Source organism: Pongo pygmaeus, chromosome 4, assembly GCF_028885625.2.
Source record: "Pongo pygmaeus isolate AG05252 chromosome 4, NHGRI_mPonPyg2-v2.0_pri, whole genome shotgun sequence".
Lineage (NCBI taxonomy): Eukaryota > Metazoa > Chordata > Mammalia > Primates > Hominidae > Pongo > Pongo pygmaeus.
Window position 1 is genome coordinate 99,265,764 of NC_072377.2, and position 24,248 is coordinate 99,290,011.

Here is a 24,248-nt window from a genome sequence, read left to right on the forward strand (position 1 = left end):
TTCTTTCCCTGTATTTATTATATTTAAAATGAGTTCATATTCTCCTCCAAAGGCAGTCTCTGAGTTTGTTGAAGGCTTTTTTTAAGTCATGCTTTGAACTCCTTATGCCAAAATTCTCTTCAGTGGCAGACTTCTTCACCAATTGCCTTTGCATTTTTAGCCTTAATTTCTTCTTTTCTGGAAAGACTCATTTGCTTAATTATCCAGTAACTCATTTCTGTAAGCTGAACTGAGATAGATACTGGCTACAAGGAGCCTATGTGATTTCTTAAAGAAACTGTATTCCTTGCAGAAAACATAATGTTAAACAAAGTTTAAGCATGGATGTTTAAAAAAAGACATCTAAATGTCTTTCCTAATAAGATGCAACATTCTTTTTCTCTATTCAGGGATTTTCTTCACAGAATAGCTTATTCCATGGAGAAATAAATGTTTTCAGTTTGGATCAGTTCTCAACTACAGAGATCTATGAGCCTCACCACCCACCCCGCAACCCCACCTCACACCCATAACTTAAAATGGTCAGCATTATATACTCTTGGTTACATTTCTAATTTAGAAAACTTTCCATTTGTAATTTCTCAGGATTATTACATAATCAGCTAATTATGTCTACTTCAAACTTTTAAGCAACTTGGGGCTGCCAGGAGGTCCAGTCTGGCTCTCTGTGGTGACCCTGGAAATTGCTCAGCCCAAACAAGCAGATTCTGCTACCAGTGCTTTTGGCTCCATTGCCGGCATGTTTGCTGTTAGTTGACAACATTTTTATCTGACTTCTGCTAAAATTAACCTCACTTGGAATACAGTCTTTCTGTTTCATCAGTGTAATTACTGGCCCTAGAATGCCTTCCCAAAGCTGTTGTTTATAATGATTCATGCAGCAGAAAATATACAACGTGGTTCTTGAGAGCCAAGCAATGACAATTCAATCCTGGGATGGAAAATGAAAAAAGAATCAGTATAAAAAAACAAGGATACATAAGATTTATTCCTCTTTAAGTGAATCTTTTTTTTTCTTTTTCTTTTTTTTTTTTTTTTTTTTTTTTGGTGGAGGAAACACACACACACACACACACACAAAGCCTGCACGTTTAAACATCTCTCATTCTAAAAATCAATGAACAACATCTATTTGGTAACTCATCTTGGCCAGGTTAATTATAGACTGGGTAAACTATATGTAAGGACAAAATAAGGGACAGCTTCTGGTATCATTTCAAGAGTAATAAGAAGGGCCTATGTTTCTCCAAATATTTTCTCTGTCCTGGTAAATAACTGTAATGTCACCATTCGTGCTTCATTCCTTCAGCTGAAGGATTGGGTCTGGTTAAATTTCTAGGACAGCTATTTTCCTCGGTGTGAATGGTGGACAAGTTCTTTCCAGCACCAAGTTTAGCTTGAGGAAGCTGTTCTCAACCCTGCTCATTAAAATCACCTAGGAAGCTTTTACAAAACCCAGCCAAGAGGGCTCTACCATAGACCAATTGAATTACAATCTCTCAGGTGGGCCTGGGTATCATTATCTTTTAAAGTTAAAGTGTCCCATGTAGCTTCTAATGCGGGGCTAAGGTTATGAGGGCTTAGAGATGAGGAAAAAATGGAGCAGATAGGGGCCAGGCATAGTGTGAGGGCACAGTGTGTGCACACTGACAAACTCCACCAGTTTGTCAGGAAAGAAGGAAGAACAGCGAGCCAGGCCTGACAAGGCTGTACATAAACCAGAGAGACCTGTTTCTTACTCGAAACATCCCCTTCACACTGCTCTCTAGGTCTATCTAATAGGCAGGTCCTCCTCTTGTTCACAGGGAGGGGAGCTGTGACCCTGACCTTGCCAACTGGAGTGTTGCATCTCTCTAAAATAGTGATTGGGTTGGGGTGGACCCAGACTAGGCCAATCAGAACCAATAGCCATCAGTTCCAGGGCTTTTATTGGAAGAGTTAAGAGAGAATCTCTTCCCACTAAGTTGTTCAAATGGAAGCACGAGCTGCTAGTGGCCATCTGATCATACTGAGGGAAGAAGTTGCCCAAGAACAAAGCCAACATGAGGAAGCAGAGCTGGGATTGAGACAGCCAATCCCGGCGATACTGGATCTTGCCTAACATATTGCCTAGACTTTACAGTTGTGTGAGTTAAGCTCTTTTGCTTCAGTCATTTTGAGTTAAATTATTGATAAATTATAACAAAAATTCTGAATAATAGACAAGTGGAGAAGCAAAAATGAGTCAAGGAAATTGTCTGGATTACAGGGTCAGATCTTGTTACAACCTCTACCCTGGAGGTAGACTTGGTTGGTTAGACAGGGGTAAAGATTACTGTAAGATACAGAAAAGAATTCAAAATTCTCTTAGTGTTTCCAAGTTAATATGTTAGACTCTCCATTTTAATTGTAAATAAATATCACAAAGAAGAGTTATGGTTATGCATTTAGGTATGCTCCTAATTTTAAAAAATCCACAGTCCTTTTTTTCTTACTGAGTTAATCTGAGCTACATTAGTCATACCATTAGTTAATAATCACCAACACTTAACCTCCTATGGTAAATCAACCTCTCATGAAAAACATAGTTTACAAATGTAAGTAAAAACATAGTTTTCTGCAACAAATACTCTAATAAATTGGGTTTCTATACATATCATAGTCTAGTCTGGAACTTACAAGTCAACTTTCCTTGAAATTACTCAAATCAGCATCTCAATATTTTAAGAAAGCTGAATGTCCTCCACAGTAAACAGAGACAATATTCAATTTTATGACAAGGCACAGAATAAGTTTATCTTCAACTATCATTTTATAGTAACCATTATGATAATATTTGTCGCCTTACCTTATTTATCTAAGATGTAATGGCCAATTCAAGACTTATCCTCACAAATCTCATGCGTCAACAGACTCCCATCCTTTCCTGGTTCTTTATGAACAATTGCTATTTGGAACTGATAATCTGTGAAATTCAGTTATACTCTTTAACTAAAGTTGATTTAAATAAAATCAGGCTTATAATTTTCTGATTTTACAGGTTTATTCTCAAAATGCCCCAATCTTGTGTTTTCTCTGTAAAGCAGACAGTGTGGGATATGGTGTTAGGGGCAAGACCTGTGCTAAAGAGTGAAGGAATGAGCTTAGGACCAAGCTATGAGTCACCAAAATCCCAAGTACAAGGCTAAACCATGACATGTGGGTGTCCCAGGTCAAACTAATCATCTAGTGCCCTAGGTGATACTCCTTAAATTTGTTCAATATTTAGTGATGTGTGAACTACTAGCAAGCGGTTTTTGCTTATTGGTTGCTTGGTTTCATGTTGTAATTGTTGTTAATTTCCACTTGAGGGTAATGATTTCTTCAGCAGGTATGGGACCAATTAATGTTTCAGGAATTACGTAAGAGGTTGTATATGGAAACCCAAAGTAACTGGTGCCATAATTCTGACTTATCCCAAGTATATCTTTTTTTCATTCTTTCCTTTTATTGTTGCTGAGAATATTTTATTCTTACTTTTAAACAGGTCTAACAAACATAGTATTTTCTTTTTATTTATTTTTATTATACTTTTAAGTTCTAGGGTACATGTGCACAACATGTAGGTTTGTTACATGTGTGCCATGTTGGTGTGCTGCACCCATTAACTGGTCATTTACGTTAGGTATATCTCCTAATGCTATCCCTCCCCCCTCCCCCCAGCCCCCAGCAGGCCCCGGTGTGTGATGTTCCCCATCCTGTGTCCATGTGTTCTCATTGTTCAATTCTCACCTGTGAGTGAGAACATGTGGTGTTTGGTTTTTTGTCCTTGCAATAGTTTGCTCAGAATGATGGTTTCCAGCTTCATCTATGTCCCTACAAAGGACATGAACTCATCCTTTTTTATGGCTGCATAGTATTCCATGGTGTATATGTGCCACATTTTCTTAATCCAGTCTATCATTGATGGACATTTGGGTTGGTTCCAAGTCTTTGCTATTGTGAATAGTGCCGCAAAAAACATACGTGTGCATATGTCTTTATAACATCATGATGTACAATCCTTTGGGTATATACCCAGTAATGGGATGGCTGGGTCAAATGGTATTTCTAGTTCTAGATCCTTGAGGAATTGCCACACTGTCTTCCACAATGGTTGAACTAGTTTACAGTCCCACCAACAGTGTAAAAGTGTTCTTATTTCTCCACATCCTCCTGTTGTTTCCTGACTTTTTAATGATCGCCATTCTAACTAGTGTGAGATGGTATCTCATTATGGTTTTGATTTGCATTTCTCTGATGGCCAGTGATGATGAGCATTTTTTCATGTGTCTGTTGGCTGCATAAATGTCTTCTTTCGAAAAATATCTGTTCATATCCTTCGCCTACTTTTTGATGGGGTTGTTTGATTTTTTCTTGTAAATTTGTTTAAGTTCTTTGTAGATTCTGGATATTAGCCCTTTGTCAGATGGGTAGATTGTAAAAATTTTCTCCCATTCTGTAGGTTGCCTTTTCACTCTGATGGTAGTTTCTTTTGCTGTGCAGAAGCTCTTTAATTTAATTAGATCCCATTTGTCAATTTTGGCTTTTGCGCCCATTGCTTTTGGTGTTTTAGTCATGAAGTACTTGCCCATGCCTATGTCCTGAATGGTATTGCCTAGGTTTTCTTCTAGGGTTTTTATGGTTTCTATCCCAAGTATATGTTAACATGGCTTATAAACTAATGACTCCACTGACATGTTTTCTTATCCCGCCTTTGACCTGTCATCCTTTTTGGAGTAAGCCATTGCATAGATTTAATCTCAGTACAAGGGTAGCTATTGTCCCTGGCCATAACTAAGTCAAAGGGTTATTTTCTCTGGGACTTCACTTTCCGTGGTAGGTGCATTCTGCCACTATCCCAAAGGGAGCTGAAGAGCTCTGTCCCTAGACCACCTTCATTCCCTGTCATTCTAATCTATGTCTTTTACTCCATCCTACAGGCTCAATGAGACCACAGCAGGTCCTCAGCCCATCTCTCACCCTGAATATTTCCTAGGAAGGAGTCAAACACCAGTTCAGTGTGTCCTCCTAACTTAAGGGGACACATGTCATATTCTCCAAGAGATCCCATCAAAGCCCCTCTCTCTTGACTCGGCCTGCAAGGGAAGTACCCACACACATATAAACCTTTCCTCCTTAAGGACTAGGTGTCCGATGAAATCCTTTTCACAAATTCTCCCTGATCTCCAACAACTGACCTTCTTTATCCTTGAGGTAATTGAGATGTGTCAGAATCATATAACTACTTTTGGGGTATTTGCTTGGAAATTCCTATAGGATGCTCTCAGAGCTCATATTTTGATGTGACACTTATCACCCAAGGATTCAGCCAAAACTCCCATTTTAACTTTCGGTTCCCAGCAAGAACTAATAGCTAGCTCATAGCAGCACCAAAACCCCATAAAGTCTGCAAGATAAAAAAGATCCTTTACCAACTACATTTAAGACAACAACCGTCCATAATATCACACCTGGAGAACAATCACTTCATGACCACCTTGTACACTATGTTTTAGTCTCTGAAGCTACATACCTTTTGGGGAGAAAGCTTGATGAACACCATTGCTTTGACTCATTCTAAACACAAACCACCTTGGCTGCCTGACATATCCCTCTCCTTAATCTACCTGGTAAATAGTGTCAGATTCATTCCCCATGTGTACTGCAGATTAAAAAGGCACCCAAGTTCAGCTCAGCAGCATTTCAAAAGTCAAAACTGCTATAAATAAATACAAGACATCTTTCCATTCTGAAGTTCGGTAATTCAAGACTATGCATCTTTGTGTTTGGGGCCCTCTAAATAACAGGGCAGATAAATCCATAGTTTGACATTAGATAAGGCATGGAGTCTTCTAAATATTTACAGAAGCAGTAGGTTCTTTAATTGTTTTGGAATAGCAATTATAAAAATAATGCATGCTCACTAATTAAGTACCAATGCTGACCCCGATAAAGAACAGCATCTTAAATAAATACTTGAATTCTACCATCTAAAATATCTGTGATTAAAAGGAGATAAATGTCATTTTAGACACGGTTCTGTCCATACAAACAAATATATAATAGATAGCTAGTATAAATAGCTAGATAGATAAATGGAGAGAAATACCTCCTTCTTTTAAAAGCAAGAATACAATTGAAAATACCATCAAATACATCCAAGCTTCTTTCTAAGCATTAATTACATGATACTGCATTTCATTCATTTAAAATATCAGGGCTCTGTTTTGTCTCTAAGAAAAGAAGTGAAAAAAGGAATCCCCTTCAGAGATGTCTGGGGAAAAGTTAGATGAGAAAGCCAAGGCAGATTCCTCCAATTTCCACAAAAGCGCTGGCAGATACTGGAGCAGAGCGAGACTGTGAGAGGCTGAGAGCTGAGAGTGCCTGGGGACCAGAGGAAGTTTATGGTTATGCTTCATTTGAACAGGAAGATAGTACAAGGGTATTTGATCTCTCACACTTTGCTCGCTCTTGAGTTGTGGTCTTGTTTATTGATCATTTTACTTATATTAAAGATAAAATTGTGTCTGTGAATGAATATTCATGGCCCTATTTTCAATAGCGAATGCTTCCTACATACTCTTATTAGGTTCTGGAGATACAGAGACCATCCCTGAACTTAAGATATTTGCAGTTCATCATTGAGCAATGGCAGTAAGATGTGGTAAGTACTATAATAAAATGATTTTAAAAGAGCTCTTAGAACAAAATGAAGAAAAAGAAGTTGCTTAGTCTTAGGCACTCCAGGAAAAGGGAGTGGTGTGTGCAACAATCTAGAAGGTGACAATACCTGATTTATTTCTGGAATGGGAACTAGTTCCATAGGCAGAGGAGGCTGCCTTGTCAGCAACCCTGTGTGAGTTTGCTGACTCTGATGCACACACCTCTAGGCTGCCACAGATTTTGTATGTCAAGTAAAAAGAAAGAGGAAATGTGCATGAGGGCTTACCCAGGTGCCGAACAAGTAACTGTGACATCTTGAAACCATCCTGGTGTTTAGGTTAAACGTGCACCTTTGAGAAAGCCATCTCACTTTCTTGTTTAATTAATTAGTTAAAGAAATTATGTGACAGTTACGTGCAGTAGACTGGAGTCAACTGCAACAACTTTCTCTTCCCTATTCCACCCTCAGACCCCAGCCTCTCATTAATTCCTTCCTTTGTTCCTACTTAGAGCATTCAGAGGAATAATGTTTTCAAATACATTTATTTTAAAATAAAAAGATCCTTGAAGGTATCCTCAAGTAACTCTCAGAACGCTTTTCCAAGAATTCTAGGAAGGGAGGAAAGGAGGAAGGAAAGAAGGAAGAGAGAAAGGGAGGAAGGAAGGAAGGGAGGGGAAGGGAAGGGAAGGGAAGGGAAGGGGAGGGGAGGGGAGGGGAGGAGAAGGGAGGGGAGGGGAGGGGAGGAGAAGGGAGGGGAGGGGAGAGGGTAGAGAGAGAGAGAGAGAGATCCAAAACACTTACAGATTTTAGAAATGTCTTTCCCTAAGCAGGATATCCTCTTTACGTAGGTTCTTCCAGACCATCAACATCACCTGGTAACTTGTAAAAATGCTGTTTCTCCAGCCCCACCCCAGACCCATGGAACCAGAAACTCTTGGGTTGGAACCCAGCCATCCGCATTCTAACAAGCTTCCAGGTGATTCTGATAAACACATATGTTTGAGAACTATTATCCTAGAGTAATAAATATGCGCCCAGGACAGCCTACATGGCCACAAATACTTCTCACAAAAAAACTTCCATTTATGTTACAAAAATGTTTATTCATTTAAATTTATTCCTTGGGACAAAAGCACAAGCCTCTTCCAGTAGCCATATCTTACTAAGGGGAGTTATAGCCACAGACTCGCAGACCTAGAGGGGCACCTCAAAGGTTGTCTCCTCCAAACCTCTTTTTTTCCATTTTTTATTTCCATAGGTTATTGGGCAACAGGTGGTGTTTGGTTACATAAGTAAGTTATTTAGTGGTGATTTGTGAGATTATGGTGCACCCATCACCTGAGCAGTATACACTGCACACAATTTGTAGTCTTTTATCCCCCACCCCCTTCCCACCTTTTAACCCTGAGTCCCCAAAGTCCACTGTGTCATTCTTATGCCTTTGCATCCTCATAGCTTAGCTCCCACTTATAAGTGAGAACATATAATGTTTGGTTTTCTATTCCTGAGTTACTTTACTGAGAATAATAGTCTCCAGTATCATACAGTTCACTACAAATGTTGTTAATTCATTCCTTTTTAGGCTGAGTAGTATTCTATAATATATATATACATACATATGTATGTATGTGTATGTATATGTGTATATATGTGTGTGTATGTGTGTTATATATGTGTGTGTGTGTGTATATATATGTATATATATATATCTCACAGTTTCTTTATCCACTTGTTGATTGGTGAGCATTGGGTTGGTTCCATGTTTTTGCAATTGTGAATTGTGCTGCTATAAACATGTGTGTGCAAGTATCTTTCATATAATGACTTCTTTTCCTATGGGTAGATACCAGTAGTGGGATTGTTGGATCAAATGGTAGCTCTGTTTTTAGTTCTTTAAGGAGTCTCCACACTGTTTTCCATAGTGGTCGTGCTAGTTTACATTCCCACCAGCAGTGTAGAAGTGGTCCCTGTTCACCTCATCCACACCAACATCTATAATTTTTTATTTTTTGATTATGGCCTTTCTTGCAGGAGTAAGGTGGTATCGCATTGTGGTTTTGATTTGCATTTCCTTGATCATTAACAATGTTGAGCATTCATATGTATGTTGGCCATTTGTATATCCTCTTTTGAGAATTGTCTATTCATGTCCTTGGCCCACTTTTTGATGGGATTGCTTTTTCTTGCTAATTTGTTTGAGTTTGTTGTAGGTGCTGGATATTAGTCCTTTATAAGATGTATAGATTGTGAAGGTTTTCTCCCACTCTGTGGGTTGTCTGTTTACTCTGTGACTGTTCCTTTTGCTGTGCAAAAGCTCCTTAGTTTAATTAAGTCCCAGCTATTTACCTTTGTTTTTACTGCATTTGCTTTTCAGTTCTTGGTCATGAAATCCTTGCCTAAGCCAATGTCTAGAAGGGTTTTTCCAAGGCTATCTTCTAGAATTTTTATAGTTTCAGGTCTTAGAATTAAGTCCTTGATCCATCTTGAGTTGATTTTTATATAAGGTGAGAGATGAGGATCCAGTTTCATTCTCCTATATGTGGCTTGCCAGTAATCCCAGTACCATTTTTTGAAAAAGGTGTCTTTTCCCCACTTTATGTTTTTGTTTGCTTTGTCAAAGATCACTAGTTATAAGTATTTGGGTTTATTTCTGGGCTATGTATACTGTTCCATTGGTTTATGTGCCTATTTTTATACCAGTACCATGCTGTTTTGGTGACTATGGCCTTATAGTATAGTTTGAAATCAGGTAATCTGATGCCTCCAGATTTGTTCTTTTTGGTTAGTCTTGCTTTGGCTATGTGGGCTCTTTTTTGGTTCCATATGAATTTTAGGATTGTTTTTTTCTAGTTCTGTGAAGAATTTTGGTGGTATTTTAATGGGAATTGTGTTGAATTTGTAGATTGCTTTTGGCAGTAAGGTCGTTTTCACAATATTGATTCTATCCATTCATAAGCATAGGATGTGTTTCCATTTGTTTGTGTTATCTATGATTTCTTTCAGCAATGTTTTGTTGTTTTCCTTGTAGAGGTCTTTCACCTCCTTGGTTAGGTGTATTCCCAAGTATTTTAATTTTTTTGCAGCTACTGAAAAGTAGTTGAGTTATTGATTTGATTCTCAGCTTGGTTGCTGTTGATGTATAGAAGAGCTACACTGATTTGTGTACATTTTTCTATCCGGAAACTTTGCTGAATTCTCTTCTCAGTTCTAGGAGCTTTCTGGAGGAGTCTTTAGGGTTTTCTAGATAAACAATCATATCATCAGCAAACAGTGACAGTTTGACTTTCTCTTTACCGATTTGGATGCCCTTTATTTCTTTCTCTTTTCTGATTGCTCTGGCTAGGACTTCCAGTACTAAGTTGAAGAGAAGTAGTGAGAATGGGCATCCTTGTCTTGTTCCAGTTTTCAGAGAGAATGCTTTCAACTTTTCCCCATTCAGTATATTGGCTGTGGGTTTGTCATAGATGGCTTTTATTATGTTAAGATATGTCCCTTGTATGCCGATTTTGCTGAGAGTTTTAATCATAAAGGGATGTTGGATTTTGTCAAATGTTTTTCTGCTTCTATTGAGATGACCATGAGATTTTTGTTTTTAATTCTGTTTATGTGGTGTATCACATTTATTGACTTGCATATGTTAAACCATCCCTGCATCCCTGGTATGAAACCTACTTGATCATGGTGGGTTATCTTTTTGATATGTTGTTGGATTTGGTTAGCTAGTATTTTGTTAAGGATTTTTGCATCTATGTTCATCAGGGATATTGGTCTGTAGTTTTCTTTTTTGATTATGTTCTTTCCTGGTTTTAGTATTTGGGTGATACTGGCTTCATAGAAGACTTAGGGAGGATTCCCTCTTTCTCTATCTTGTGGAATGGTGTCAATAGGATCAGTACCAATTCTTCTTTCAATGTCTGGTAGAATTCTGCTGCGAATCCATCTGGCTCTGGACTTTTTTTGTTGATAATTTTTTAATTACCATTTCAATCTCACTGCTTGTTATTGGTCTATCCAGGGTATTTAATTCTTCCTGATTTAAGCTAGGAGGATTGTATTTTTCTGGAAATTTATGCCTCTCCTCTAGGTTTTCTAGTTTATGCATGTAAAGGTGTTCATAGTAGCCTTGAATAATCTTTTATATTTATGTGGTGTCAGTTGTAATATCTCCCGTTTCATTTCTAATTGAACTTATTTGGATTTTCTCTCTTCTTTTCTTGGTTAAGCTTGCTAATGGTCTATCAATTTTATTTATCTTTTCAAAGAACCAGCTTTTTGTTTCATTTATCTTCTGTATTTTTTATTTGTTCGTTTGTTTCAGTTTCATTTAGTTCTGCTCTGATCTTACTTCCTTTCTTCTTCTGGTTTTGGGTTTGGTTTGTTCTTGTTTCTCTAGTTCCTTGAGGTGTGACCTTAGATTGTCTGTTTGTTCTCTTTCAGATTTTTTGATGTAGGCATTTAGGGCTATGGACTTACCTCTCAGCACCACCTTTGCTGTATCCCAGAGGTTTTGATAGGTTGTGTCACTATTGTCATTCAGTTTGAAGAATTTTTTAATTTCAATCTTGATTTCATTTTTGACGCAATGCTCATTCAGGAGCAGGTAAATTTCCATGTATTTGCATGGTTTTGAAGGTTCCTTTTGGAGTTGATTTCCAGTTTTATCCCACTGTGGTCTAAGAGAGTGCATGATATAATTTCAATTTTCTTAAATTTATTGAGGCTCGTTTTGTGGCCTATCATATGGTCTATGTTGGAGAAAGTTTCATGTGCTAATGAATAAAATGTTTTGTTTAAGGGCTGAAGATAGGACCCCAAGCCCTTCTAGCTTGTAGGGTTTCTGCTGAGAAATCTACTGTTAATCTGATAGGTTTTCCTTTATAGGCTACCTGGTGCTTTTGCCTCACAGCTCTTAAGATTCTTTCCTTCGTCTTAACTTTAGATAACCTGATGACAATGTGCCTAGGCGATGATCTTTTTGCAGTGAATTTTCCAGGTGTTCTTTGAGCTTCTTGTATTTGGATGTCTAGGTCTCTAGCAAGGCTGGGGAAGTTTTCCTCGATTATTCCCCCAAATATATTTTCTAAACTTTTAGATTTCTCTTCTTCCTCAGCAATGCCAATTATTCTTAGGTTTGGTTGTTTAACGTAATCCCAGACTTCTTGGAGGCTTTGTTCATATTTTCTTATTCTTTTCTCTTTATCTTTATTGGATTGAGTTAATTCGAAAACCTTATCTTCAAGCTCTGAAGTTCTTTATTCTGATTGTTCAATTCCATTGCTGAGACTTTCTAGAGCATTTTGCATTTCTATAAATGTGTTCATTGTTTCCTGAAGTTTTGATTGTTTTTTATTTATGCTATCTATTTAATTGAAAATTTCTCCCCTCATTTCTTGTATCAATTTTTGACTTCCTTAAATTGGGCTGCACCTTTCTCTGGTGCCTCTCTGATTAGCTTATTAACTAACCTGAATTCTTTTTCAGGTAAATCAGGTATTTCTTCTTGGTTTGGATCCATTGCTGGTGAGCTAGTGTGATTTTGGGGGGGTGTTAAAGAACTTTGTTTATTACCAGAGTTGGTTTTCTGGTTCCTTCTCATTTGGGTAGGCTTTGTCAGAGGGAAGGTCTAGGGCTGAAGGCTGTTGTTCAGATTCTTTTGTCCCACAGGGTGTTCCCTTGATGTAGTACTCTCCCTCTTTTCCTAGGGATGTGGCTTCCTGAGAGCCAAGCTGTAGTAATTGTTATCTGTCTTCTGGTTCTAGCCACCCAGCAAGTCTACCAAGCTCTGGGCTAGTGGGGGTTGTCTGCACAGATTCCTGTGATGTGGACTGTCTATGGGTCTCTCAGCTGGGGATACCAGCACCTGCTCTGGTGGAAGTGGCAAGGGAGTGAAATGGATTCTGTGCTTTGGTTGTTTAATGCATTATTTTTGTGCTGGTTGGCCTCCTGCCAGGAGGTGGCGCTTTCAAGAGAGCATCAGCTGTGGTAGTATGGGGCAGTGGGCAGGGCCCTAGAACTCCCACGAGTATATGCCCCTTTTCTTCAGCTACCAGGGTGGGTAGGGAAGTACCATCAGGTGGGGGCAGGGTAAGTCATGTCTGAGCTCAGACTCTCCTTGGGCAGGTCTTGCTGCAGCTGCTCTTGGGGATGGGGGTGTGGTTCCTAGGTCAATGGAGCTGTGTTCCTAGGAGGATTATGACTGCCTCTACTGTGTTATACAGGTTGTCAAGGAAGTGAAGGAAAGCCAGCAGTCACAGGCCTCACCCAGCTCCCACAGAACCCAAAGGGCCCGTCTCACTCCCACCATGCCCCACCTAACAGTAGCAAGTCTATTTCCAGGCAGTGGGTGAGCAGGGCTGAGAACTTGCCCTGGGCTACCTGCCTCCAAGCTGTGAAAGTAAATAGGGCTTTTGTGCTTCCCTCACCTGTGAAGTCTGCACACTGGATTCATGCCCTCCCCCGAGTTCTGGCCAGGAGACTTCTCTATCAGTTCAAATTGTTACAAACTTCAGCTGGAGGTTTTCTTCTGCAGTGGCCTTTTCCCAGTGCCTCTGGCAGCTTTCCTCAAGGATCCCTGTGAGGTAAGGCAGAATGGCTTGCTAGGGGACCCAGCGAGCCCACAGGGCTTTACCCCTGTATTTTGCTCGGCTCTCTAGATTGATTCAGCTCCAGGTAAGGTCAGAATCTTCTCCCATGATCTAGACCTTCAGGTTCCCCAGTGAGAGTGTGTGTTCAGGGACGGATGATCCCTCTTTCCCACTTCCACAGTTTGGGCACTCACAGTGTGGGGAAAAGCAAGAGAGATCAGATTGTTACTATGTCTGTGTAGAAAGAAGTAGACATAAGAGACTCCATTTTGTTCTGTACTAAGAAAAATTCTTCTGCCTCGAGATGCTGTTAATCTGTGACCTTACCCCCAACCCCGTGCTCTCTGAAACATGTGCCGTGTAAAACTCAGGGTTAAATGGATTAAGGGTTGTGCAAGATGTGCTTTGTTAAACAAATGCTTGAAGGCAGCATGCTCCTTAAGAGTCATCATCACTCCCTAATCTCAAGTACCCAGGGACACAAAAACTGTGGAAGCCCGCAGGGACCTCTGCCTAGGAAAGCCAGGTATTGTCCAAGGTTTCTCCCCATGTGATAGTCTGAAATATGGCCTCGTGGGAAGGGAAAGACCTGACCGTCCCCCAGCCCGACACCCATAAAGGGTCTGTGCTGAGGAGGATTAGTATAAGAAGAAGGCATGCCTCTTGCCATTGAGACAAGAAGAAGGCATCTGTCTCCTGCCCGTCCCTGGGCAATGGAATGTCTCGGTATAAAACCCGATTGTATGTTCCATCTACTGAGATAGGGAAAAACCGCCTTAGGGCTGGAGGTGAGACATGCGGGCAGCAATACTGCTTAGCAAAGCATTGAGATGTTTATGTGTATGCATATCTAAAGCACAGCACTTGATTCTTTACCTTGTCTATGACGCAAAGACCTTTGTTCACGTGTTTGTCTGCTGACCCTGTCCCCACTATTGTCTTGTGACCATGACACATCCCCCTCTCTGAGAAACACCGACAAATAATCAATAAACACTAAGGGAACTCAGAAGCCAGAGGGATCCTCCATATGCTGAACGCTGGTCCCCTGGGTCCCCTTATTTCTTTCTCTATACTTTGTCTCTGTGTCTTTTTCTTTTCCAAGTCTCTCCTTCCACCTAATGAGAAACACCCACAGGTGTGGAGGGGCGACCCACCCCTTCACACAGTATTTGGGGTGTCCCCTGGGTCCTGCAGGAGCAATCTGCTTCCTTCAGAGCGCTGTGGGTTCTCTTGGCTTTCCTGATTTATTCCTGCAATCGTTCTGGAGCAAAAGTTCATGATGCGAACTTCCACACACTGCTCTGTCTGTCCAAGTGGGAGCTGCAATCTAGTCCTGCTTCCCGTCCACCATGATCCTCCCAGACCTCTTCTATTATTGGTGAAAAAACTGAGGCTCAGAGAGGCCAGGGAACTTGCCCAAAGTCACAGAGCCAATCAGCAGAGAGCCAAGTCTATACTCCAGACTTCTTGACACAAAATTCAAGGTCTGCATGACAGACGTTAACATAATATCAGTTTGCTGGAGGAACAGAAATAAATTCAGTTCTTCTAGCAAAAACCAAGGATTCAAATACATGAACCACAGAGAATATAGCTCTATTATTTTCAACCATTTTCATTATTTCTTTCTAGGAAAGTAATACACATTCATTGTAGGAAATTGAATAAAACATAAAGAAGACAAAAATCAACTGTAATTAAAGAGATAAGTGCTATAAACAGTGTGTGTGCATGTATGTATAGATACAAAGGTATAGAGAGAATAGGTAGAATTTACATATTTTATATACATATATACACACATATGCAGAATATATTAAAAAATAATTTAATATATGGATTATATAATACACAGAATTTATATCCTGTTTTTTCCTTAATATTTTTGTATGCATGTATGGGGTACAAAGGTAATTTAGTTACATGTATAGATTGCATAGTGGTGGAGTCAGAGTTTTTAGTGTATCCCTTGCTAGAACAACGCACATTATACCCGTTAAGTAATTTATCATCATCCACCAACCTTCTGTCCCCCCCCCACCTTCCTAGTCTCCAGTGTCTATCATTCCACAGTCTGCATCCATGTGTACATGTTATTTAGCTCCCACTTATAACTGAGAACATGTGGCATTTGTCTTCATGCGTCTGAGTTGTTTTGCTTAACATTTCTTTAGTGATCAAAATATCCATTTAATTATTTATTAGTATTTCATAAGAATCCATTTTTTAAATTTTCTTACTGTTTCACATTTGTTTCCAATGTTTTGCTTTTGTGAATAAGGTAGGAGGGTAAGATTTGAAGTTGCAATGACATATAGGAAAGGTGCATTATTAAGCAGGCCAGGGTGGAGTACCTAAGAAGGATCTCTGGGAAGTCAGGGAACTAAAGGGCTGGATCCTGTGGAGATTATAAAATGGGGAGGGGAAATATTCTTGGGGGGTGTGGAAGTCCCCAAGAAAAACACCATTCACAAATTTTCCCAGTCATGGTTCAGTGTATGAACATGACAATTCCAGAAAGAAAACAGAAGGTCATCCAAGGCCCACATATCTACTCTTCTCCCTATGTCTCATGACTCTCAGAGAGAAACTGCTTTTCAAGAAGACTTTAGTCAAATAAAATAAATCTGTACAAAGCTTCATACATCTTAGGAAAACTCAATAAAGACAGATCTTCAGAAGAATTCTTGAAAGAAAATACATCTTGTTTCTAAATATTATTAATCAGTGCCTGTTTCATCGGAACAAAGCCCTTTTTTTTAGTTAAATGCAAAAGAATTATCTCGGATAATGATGGATGACCTATTTACATCCTATGAAAATGAGAGTATATTTTCTCTAACCTAAAAGGCTATGTTTAGGCTGATCAGCTAAAATGCTCTCTAGTTATAAAATATTTATAGAGTAATTTTCCTATGTTTTGCCCTTTCAACAAGTTTGCAATTGTAAGGGTAGTGTTTGAGTAGAAATTATATTTGTATTTAACTAGTTCAACTATTTCCCCAAGTAAATAGCAATCTTTTCTCAGTGGGCCCTTATTCAACATAATTTTTATTTTTTCTCCCATCTAAATTTTAGAAAGGATTTCAACAATTGTCTTAAGTGATAAACCTTCTTTTTACATTATCACTTGGACCTTGAAATGGCCACTTCAATGATCATATTTGCCTTTTAAACCCTTTCCTTGTTTACAACATTTCTGAAAGATGTCTCATTTTAGATTTTGGATTTAAAATATTTGTTCAACAAGAGAATTCACAAAGATTCAATGATTCAGAGCTCCAATGAAATAAGATAATGCTTCTTTTCTGAAAATGCAGGCATTCCAATGTCAAACCTGGGTTTAAGTGGAGGGACCGAATTTCCTGGGCAGTTGGTATTGACACTGGTCCTATACCTCTGATTGCAGAAGGTTCCATTTTGGAAATTTACCAGTGAAGATGCCATTGACCCCTAAAAGAATTTCAAGGACATTCCTTTCTAAGATTTTCACTGGTATTATTCTAGAAACAAACCTTCTGAGGCAGTATTTCTGAAACTGTGTTCTATAGGTCACCATATCCCTGAGATGATAATAATTGTTTCCCAATTTAAAATAAGGTTACTTTTCAAAATAGCTAAACAAATTTAAGTAGTTTGACATGCCAAAGTACATACTGTAAAAAGAGCTAAGGGAAAGGTATTTTCCAAACTTATTTGACCATGAAGTCTTCCTTCAAGGAAAAAGTATTATATCCCAATGAATAATTTGAAGCCACTGAAGCAGCTTCAAAGGCTTCAAAGGTAAATTACCCACTCTTCTATGTCCCACTCCACCCCCCTAGGAGCTCTTCAGCTCTGTATCCATCATGTATTCACATCAGCAGGGGCTCACCCACGTGCTGGACAGCCTTTTATAGAGTGAAAGAGTGTTACTGTTCTGTTTTCTAATTTCCACAAAGGGCAGGTAACTGCTCCTACAGGTTAATATGACTCTTCTTTGTTCCATGGCACTGTTTTATCTTATATATTTTCCCCAGCTGTTTTTCTCACATACACACATATTTTTAGTTGCAATCAGTGGATTTTTTTGTATAATTTGATTCCCTCTTCCATATTTTCAAATAGTAATGGCTTCTTCCAACAAGAACTGTGGCATACACTTTGTTTTCCATCAGGAGAAAGAGTAAAATTGAATGAATAGCCAGCTTCTTGCTGTGGCAGAGGTGGAGAAAAGAAGAAACCTACTCCATAGCCAGGCATCTACTCCCACCCTCCTCCACCTCATAGTCCTAAACCTTTTCTGTCCCCTGAACTCAGAATGCAGGTCTGTTGATCACTGATGCCTTACCCAGCCTGGAGGAATAATGGAAGTATGATCTGGAACCTCAACAGTAATGACTCTGTCCCTCTTTCCCTGGATCAAGGGCACATGGAATCCAAATTAAAATGCAGAGAAAAGTAAATCTCCTGTGTAAACTATGTTTTTTAAATTTTCTTCCACTGATTCTCCTTTGACCTGTGTTGGTCAGTAATATGGCATCCAAGAGAGCACCATTTCCTGCAAGGTCATTAAGCACCAGGCCCAAATCCAACTCCACAGGGTTCTAGGGTGGCCAACCACTGAAAAGTTTCCCAAGACTTTTAGTGCTAAAACTGGGAAAGTCCTGTACAAACTGGGATTGGTCTGCGTGTTCTCAGCCAAATAGCCTTTGGCAGCAGTCTTTCGAGTAAAAGCACAGAGTAGCAGAACCTCATTTCCTGTGAATTCCCGCTTGAAATCATTTGCCTCAAGCTGTCCTAGTAACCAGCCGGAGCCTAAGACTCAGTGACACAGTGAGGAGTCTGGCTCTTCCCCTTCCTGCCTCCTCCCCTTCAGTACCTCCAAGCTCCCCCCAAAGCTTCCTCTTTCCATCTCTAGGCCCCTCCAAGTCTTGGTCACAAACGTCCCACTTGGGTTTACTATTTCCTTCATTATGCCTTACTAGTATCTCATTATAATGAGGAGAGTCACCTAAAGACCTTATCTCCCTGCAGTCGGGATATGAGGCAGCACAGTCAGATGCTCCCTAGGGTGGGCTGATACATCCATCTTCTTACAGTAACTCCTGTGTGTCCTCTTTTCATCTAGTTATTGTTTGTGACCAGTGTGGCCAATAAGTCCTCCTGGTCTGATACAGTTCCTTCCAGAACCATCTTGCTGTCTCACAGCTTCCTGAACCCACCCTTCCACATTTACACAGAGAAATACTTAGCTATGTTCTATGAACAGATGTTTACTATGTAGAGAAAACACAATGCACATCTATATCAACTTCTCTCTATCCATTTCTTTCTCTCTTGCTGCAGCAAGTCTCTCAGACAAGGGGCAGTAACAGAGACTTGAGTCAAGAGCAAGATTTCGATAGGACAAGTCACAGCTCTTCAGTAAACAAGAAAAACAATCTTGAAGGTTAATGAAAGCTGCTGGAGGGAAAATGGCTCAGATTCCCAAGACTGCTTCTCCTGTTTGGAGGTGAAAACATCAAAGGGATGAGAAAGATGAGTTTACATGAAAAGAACTGATATTCTGAACTTCTTCTTTCGTGACAACTTGTGGCATGCTCTTTCAGCCATATATAATAATATTACAAGCTGGCTAATGTTCAAGTGGTTTATGATTACATTGCTCTACTTGAAATAGTAAGATTTTATCTATGTTCTCAGCTTAATAACTCTTTGGTTAGTTGAAATATTTTCATTCCTGAAACTTGAAAAACCTGAGTTATTATGAAAGGTGCAGGGAGGAAAAAAGCTTAAGTTTGTACTTTGGAGAAATTGTTCCACATCTCTGATGGTTAAGATTGTCAACTTCATTGGAATGAGAGATGCAAAGTATTGTTCCTGGGTGTGTCTGCGAGGGTGTTGCCAAAGGAGATTAACATTTGAGTCAGTGGATTACAAGAGGCAGACCCACCCCCAATCTGGGTGGGCACCATCTAATCAGCTGCCAGTGCAGCTAGAATAAAAGCAGGCAGAATAACGTGGAAGGATTACACTGGTTTAGTCTTCTGGCCCACATCTTTCTCCTGTGCTGGATGCTTCCTGCACTCGAACATCAGACTTTTCAGTTATTCAGATTTTGGACTCTTGGATCTACACCAGGGATTTGCCAGGGGCTCTTGGGCCTTCTGTCTCAGACTGAAGGATACACTGTCAGTTTCCCTACTTTTGAGGTTTTGGGACTTGGACTGGCCTCCTTGCTCCTCGGCTTGCAGACAGCCTATTGTAGGACTTTACCTTGTGATCATGTGAGTCAATACTCCTTAATAAACTCCCCTTTATATATACGTCTATCCTGTTAGTCCTGTCCCTCTAGAAAACCCTAATACCCTTAAGCACCACAGGTTCATTAGCAATTAGAAATCATCTAAAATAATTTTGCTTTTTGCAAACAGAGAAGTTTATCCCAGACTAGATTGATCATGTTTTATCAATATGTATTTTAAAACTATGAATATATACACATATATGTATATATACACACATATATACGTATATATGTATATATACACATATGTATACGTGTATGTATACACATATGTGTACGTGTGTGTAAACACACACGTATACATGCATACACACACATATACATGTACACACACGCATACATGTACGCATGCGCATATGCATACGTGTACGCATGCGCATATGCATACGTGTATATGTATGTGTGCATGTATGTGTGCATGTATGTGTGCATGTATGTGTACATACGTATATACATATGTGTACATATATGTATATATGTATGTATATGTGTGTGTGTGTGTATATATATATATATATACAGAAACATAAATTTGGTGTTGAGATCTAAACATGTTGCCAAGGCAAGGTAAAATTTTTATATTTTTTAATGTTCAAATCCCTTTCAAAAAGATACTAAAAACATTAAAAACTATTCTACATCAAGTGATTCAGTATCTATCTACTGAAAAAATACTACTGAAAAATACTACTGAAAAAATCTACTAAAAAAATACTACTAAGTCAGTGGTCTGTCTTACAACTTTGATTTGCTTATCCAAAGTTTTTAAAAATAATCATGTCATTTACTTATGTTTATACTTAAGATCTAAAGTGTATGACTGATATATGTGGTAATAATACTCTTTTTTAAAAATATATCAGTTAGGATATTTCTATTGCAAGTAACAGACAATCCTATTCCAGCTGATTTATACAATAAAGGGATTATACATTGTTTTATAAAACTTGAAAGTCTAAAGTAATAAAGTTTTCAAGAAATGTTTGACTTAGTAGCTCAATAAAGTCACCCAGGATCCTGTATTATTTTCATCTTTTGCTCTGTCTCTCACATTTTGTGTCATCCTAAAACTGAAGTCATCCTAAAGCTGACAAAAGTTTGGTTTTGCCCAAAATTGGATCAGGTAGACAGTAACTTTGCACTGTACTGTGTGAGCTTAGGCAAAGGGTGACAAGGATAATGTGAAACTATCTTTCCTACCCTCTTCAATGCAGCTTCTTATTTCTGTGCTGCACTCAGGTGCTATAATCTCTCACCTGGATCCCTTAGCTCTTGTGGAGGTATTTTCATGCATGGATAGTTGTTCAAATTGATGTTTTTGCAAGAGGGAGAGAGCTGGGAAGTCTTATTTTCTCATCTTGCTGACAGCACTCACTGGCATTTTCCTTTAAAAAGCAGTTATCTTCATCTTAGTCATACTCATATCCAATCTGATGAGGAAGATCTCCTGAGGGGTTAGAGGCCTAGAGAGGGGCAATATTTTCCCCTTTGGCCCACCCCTCCCACCAAGTGTGGTAGCAGCTTCAGGTCCTTCCTACTGTGGGTGTGCCACCTGGCGAAATGTTAAAGAACAGAATCTTAGTGGATAATTGATTGACTTCCTACAGCTTTTAGCATTTGGTCATACCATTATTGTATCTATTAAGTGTTATAATGTAAATATCTGTTGGTCTCTTTCTCTCAATTTGGATAAAATGAAAACTTCATTATTGAATAGTTTCATTACTTAAATATATAGTTTTGTTATTTATTACTTAAACCAGGCTAGTAAATAATTATTCAATGGAATTCCTAGGGATTTTGTTGAGATATTTAAAATACATACATACATACACGCCAGACATATATCCATAAATCCATTTTTCTGACTTTCTCGAAAGTAGTTGAAGTTTTTCCTCATGAGTATCTGTAGTATCTTTCTTCAGTTTTGTGTATATCCTTAACATTATTATCGAGACTCTAGAGCTTTTCTTAGAAGGGTTGACAACACTATCAAAAACTTCAACCTAAACTCCATAAACTATCACAGATTCTACACAACCAATTTGAATTAAGTTTTTCTTTGTGTTATGAGCATAAAAAATTCATTGATTCAGTGTTACACACCCAATATTAGATTACAAATTTGCATTATTTTCAAACTTTACATTTGTGAACTGTAGTTGTGAATATTAAAAAGTAATTGGGAAACATGGTTTAGAGGTTTCATTGGAGGTGGTGGAGACATTTGGGTAGATAGTGTGCTTTCCCATGCCAGCCACATGCTTGCCCAGATCCCCCACCTCTCTTACAATTCCCAGCCCAGATCCCCATCAGATTCACTCACTGCCACACTTTACTCCACCTTCTGCATTTTCCAGCCCCACCAGATCTCCCTGACTCTACTGTGCTCCTTTGCTTTGGCTGAAGCCAGAATTATGACTGGACCCTCTCTGGAACTTAGCAATAGCAAATGAAGAGCGTACATGAACATAGGCATTGTTGCATTTAACAAAAATTGAGACGTAAGGCAGGGTGTCCCGGATAACATACAGGGAGAACAGTGTTTAATGAAAGTCTAAATGTTGGGAGGCTAGGGGAAATGAGACTATCTGCTTTGCCCATTTCATGATCTAAATTTCACTGTTTCTAACCAAGGGGAATTTTGAGTGGACATACTATGAAATCATTCCTGGAAGTGTAACTTATTGGTTATCATGATTAAAGTAAACAACAAAACAAAAAGCACAATTAAGTTTAGCCCCAAACCACCTTAAGCAAAATGGTAACAAGCAGTTGGAGATTGGCTTGCATGAGAAACGATGATGTCTCATTAACTTGTACCAATTGTTCTGCCTGACCTATATTTGATATAGTAATGAAAGAGAGAAAAAGAAGAGAGAATTGGACTCTGTCTCCATGATACTACATCAAGAACTGCCTCTTTCTACAGGATTTGCTACCACCTGTGAGATGTTTGTAGAAGAACAGAAAGCCGAGCCACTTCTGTAGCAGAATGAGGGTGCAATGCCCACAGCTGCTGACATTTCCTTGAGTGGCGCCTGGTCACCCACAGAGCCACTTTTGCTACACCCTCCCTTCCTAGTCCTTAAGTGGCTCCACAGAATAAATCATCTGAAACTCACGTTACCACCAGTGGAGGAGGGATGAGGACTGTAGTGAAAATAAATGCGTAGGTATATCCTTGACATTATTATCAAGACTCTGGAGCTCTTTTGAAAGGATTTCACAGCAAATTCCAAAACCCAGAGTGTAAATGAATAGAAATGCTTTTGTCTTATAACCTTCATTTGTGTATAATTTACTTACAGTAAACTGCATCTATTTTAAGCACATAGTTGGGCCGGGTTTGATAAATCCCCTATGCTCATGTATCCACTACTAGTTCAAGCTCTAGAACATCTCCATCAGCCCAAAAGTCCCCTTGTGCCCTTCCCTGTCAATGCCCACAGGATGATCTTTTAAGTCACATAATGTTTATTTCTGCATTTTAATTTTCTACTTATTTATTTATTCATTCATTCATTCATTCATTCTGAGACAGTTTCACTCTTGTTGCCCAGTCTGGGGTGCAATGGCGTAATCTTGGCTCGCTGCAACCTCTGCCTCATGGGTTCAAGCAATTCTCCTGCTTCAGCCTCCTGAGTAGCTGGGATTACAGGCATGTGCCACCACGCCCAGCTAATTTTTGTATTTTTAGTAGAGACAGGATTTCACCGTGTTGGTCAGGCTGGTCTCGAACTCCTGACCTCAGGTGATCCACCCACTTTGGCCTCCCAAAATGCTGGGATTACAGGTGTGAGCCACCACACATGGCCTATTTCCGCATTTTTAAACTGGAGTACCATAAAAAAAAAAAGAACCTGTTTACCTGCCAGCAACTTTAGGTCTTCAATTCTTTGTGTAAAATCAAATAACACTTCTCTAAGTATAGGTTTAGCAGACTACTAACGAGAATCTGTTGCTACAGAGCTTCCAAACCTGGCTAACATTTGAAGTGCAGTATCCGCCCAAAAATCTGAGTCGAATAGGGGTGTTTTAACCTACTTGACATGTTCTGAAGTTAGAAAGGTCTCCTACCAAGGCTACATGGGTAAGAGGGCTAGAAGATAAAGGAAGTAAAAATAGTAAGAAAAAAAAAAAAAGACTCTACTGAAAAAAAAAATCACATTCAACCATTTATGTGAAATTATATGCTTATATATGGAAATTGAATGTAACATTTAAAATATAAAAATTACAGCAACCTCCCAATTCTTACAAAAATTTTAGCGCTCTCCTGCTGAATAGCCTTCAAAATATTTCTCATTTTATGTCACATCAAATAATTTTCTCTTCCATCTTAAAAAATAAAAACAAAGTAAAATCTAAAATGTATTATTGACTGATGAAAATCAAGTCTGAGATTTGGAGTGAAAAGCGCTTTCTCAGTCTGAAGCTGAACATTCTCCTCCGAAAGTGCTTTCCTGCATGCTTCACAGATCAATAATAGACCAGCCAAAACGTCCCCTGCACTGCTTTCTAATAGATGCAGAGAGCTGGGCAAGTCAGTAATCAAATTGGAATTCTTGATTCTAAACATCTATCTCTATCAGCTAGAATCTGTGAAAGCATTCTGGAATTAGCAGAAATCTTCAGGCTGTTTACTTCAAGGCAGGCTGCAGTTAGAAAGTTCTTGTGATTTCTATCATGACTTAGCAAAATGTAA

General features: G+C 39.0%; 1 long non-coding RNA gene across 1 annotated transcript; it reads left to right on the forward strand.

Moving 5' to 3' along the window:
* The first annotated feature begins 12,901 nt into the window (after window positions 1-12,901).
* On the forward strand, window positions 12,902-22,821 carry LOC129036127 (uncharacterized). The gene is made up of 3 exons (XR_008502514.1): window positions 12,902-13,242; window positions 18,580-18,745; window positions 22,396-22,821. It is a non-coding gene; the product is annotated as an uncharacterized LOC129036127 (long non-coding RNA).
* Window positions 22,822-24,248: the final 1,427 nt, after the last annotated feature.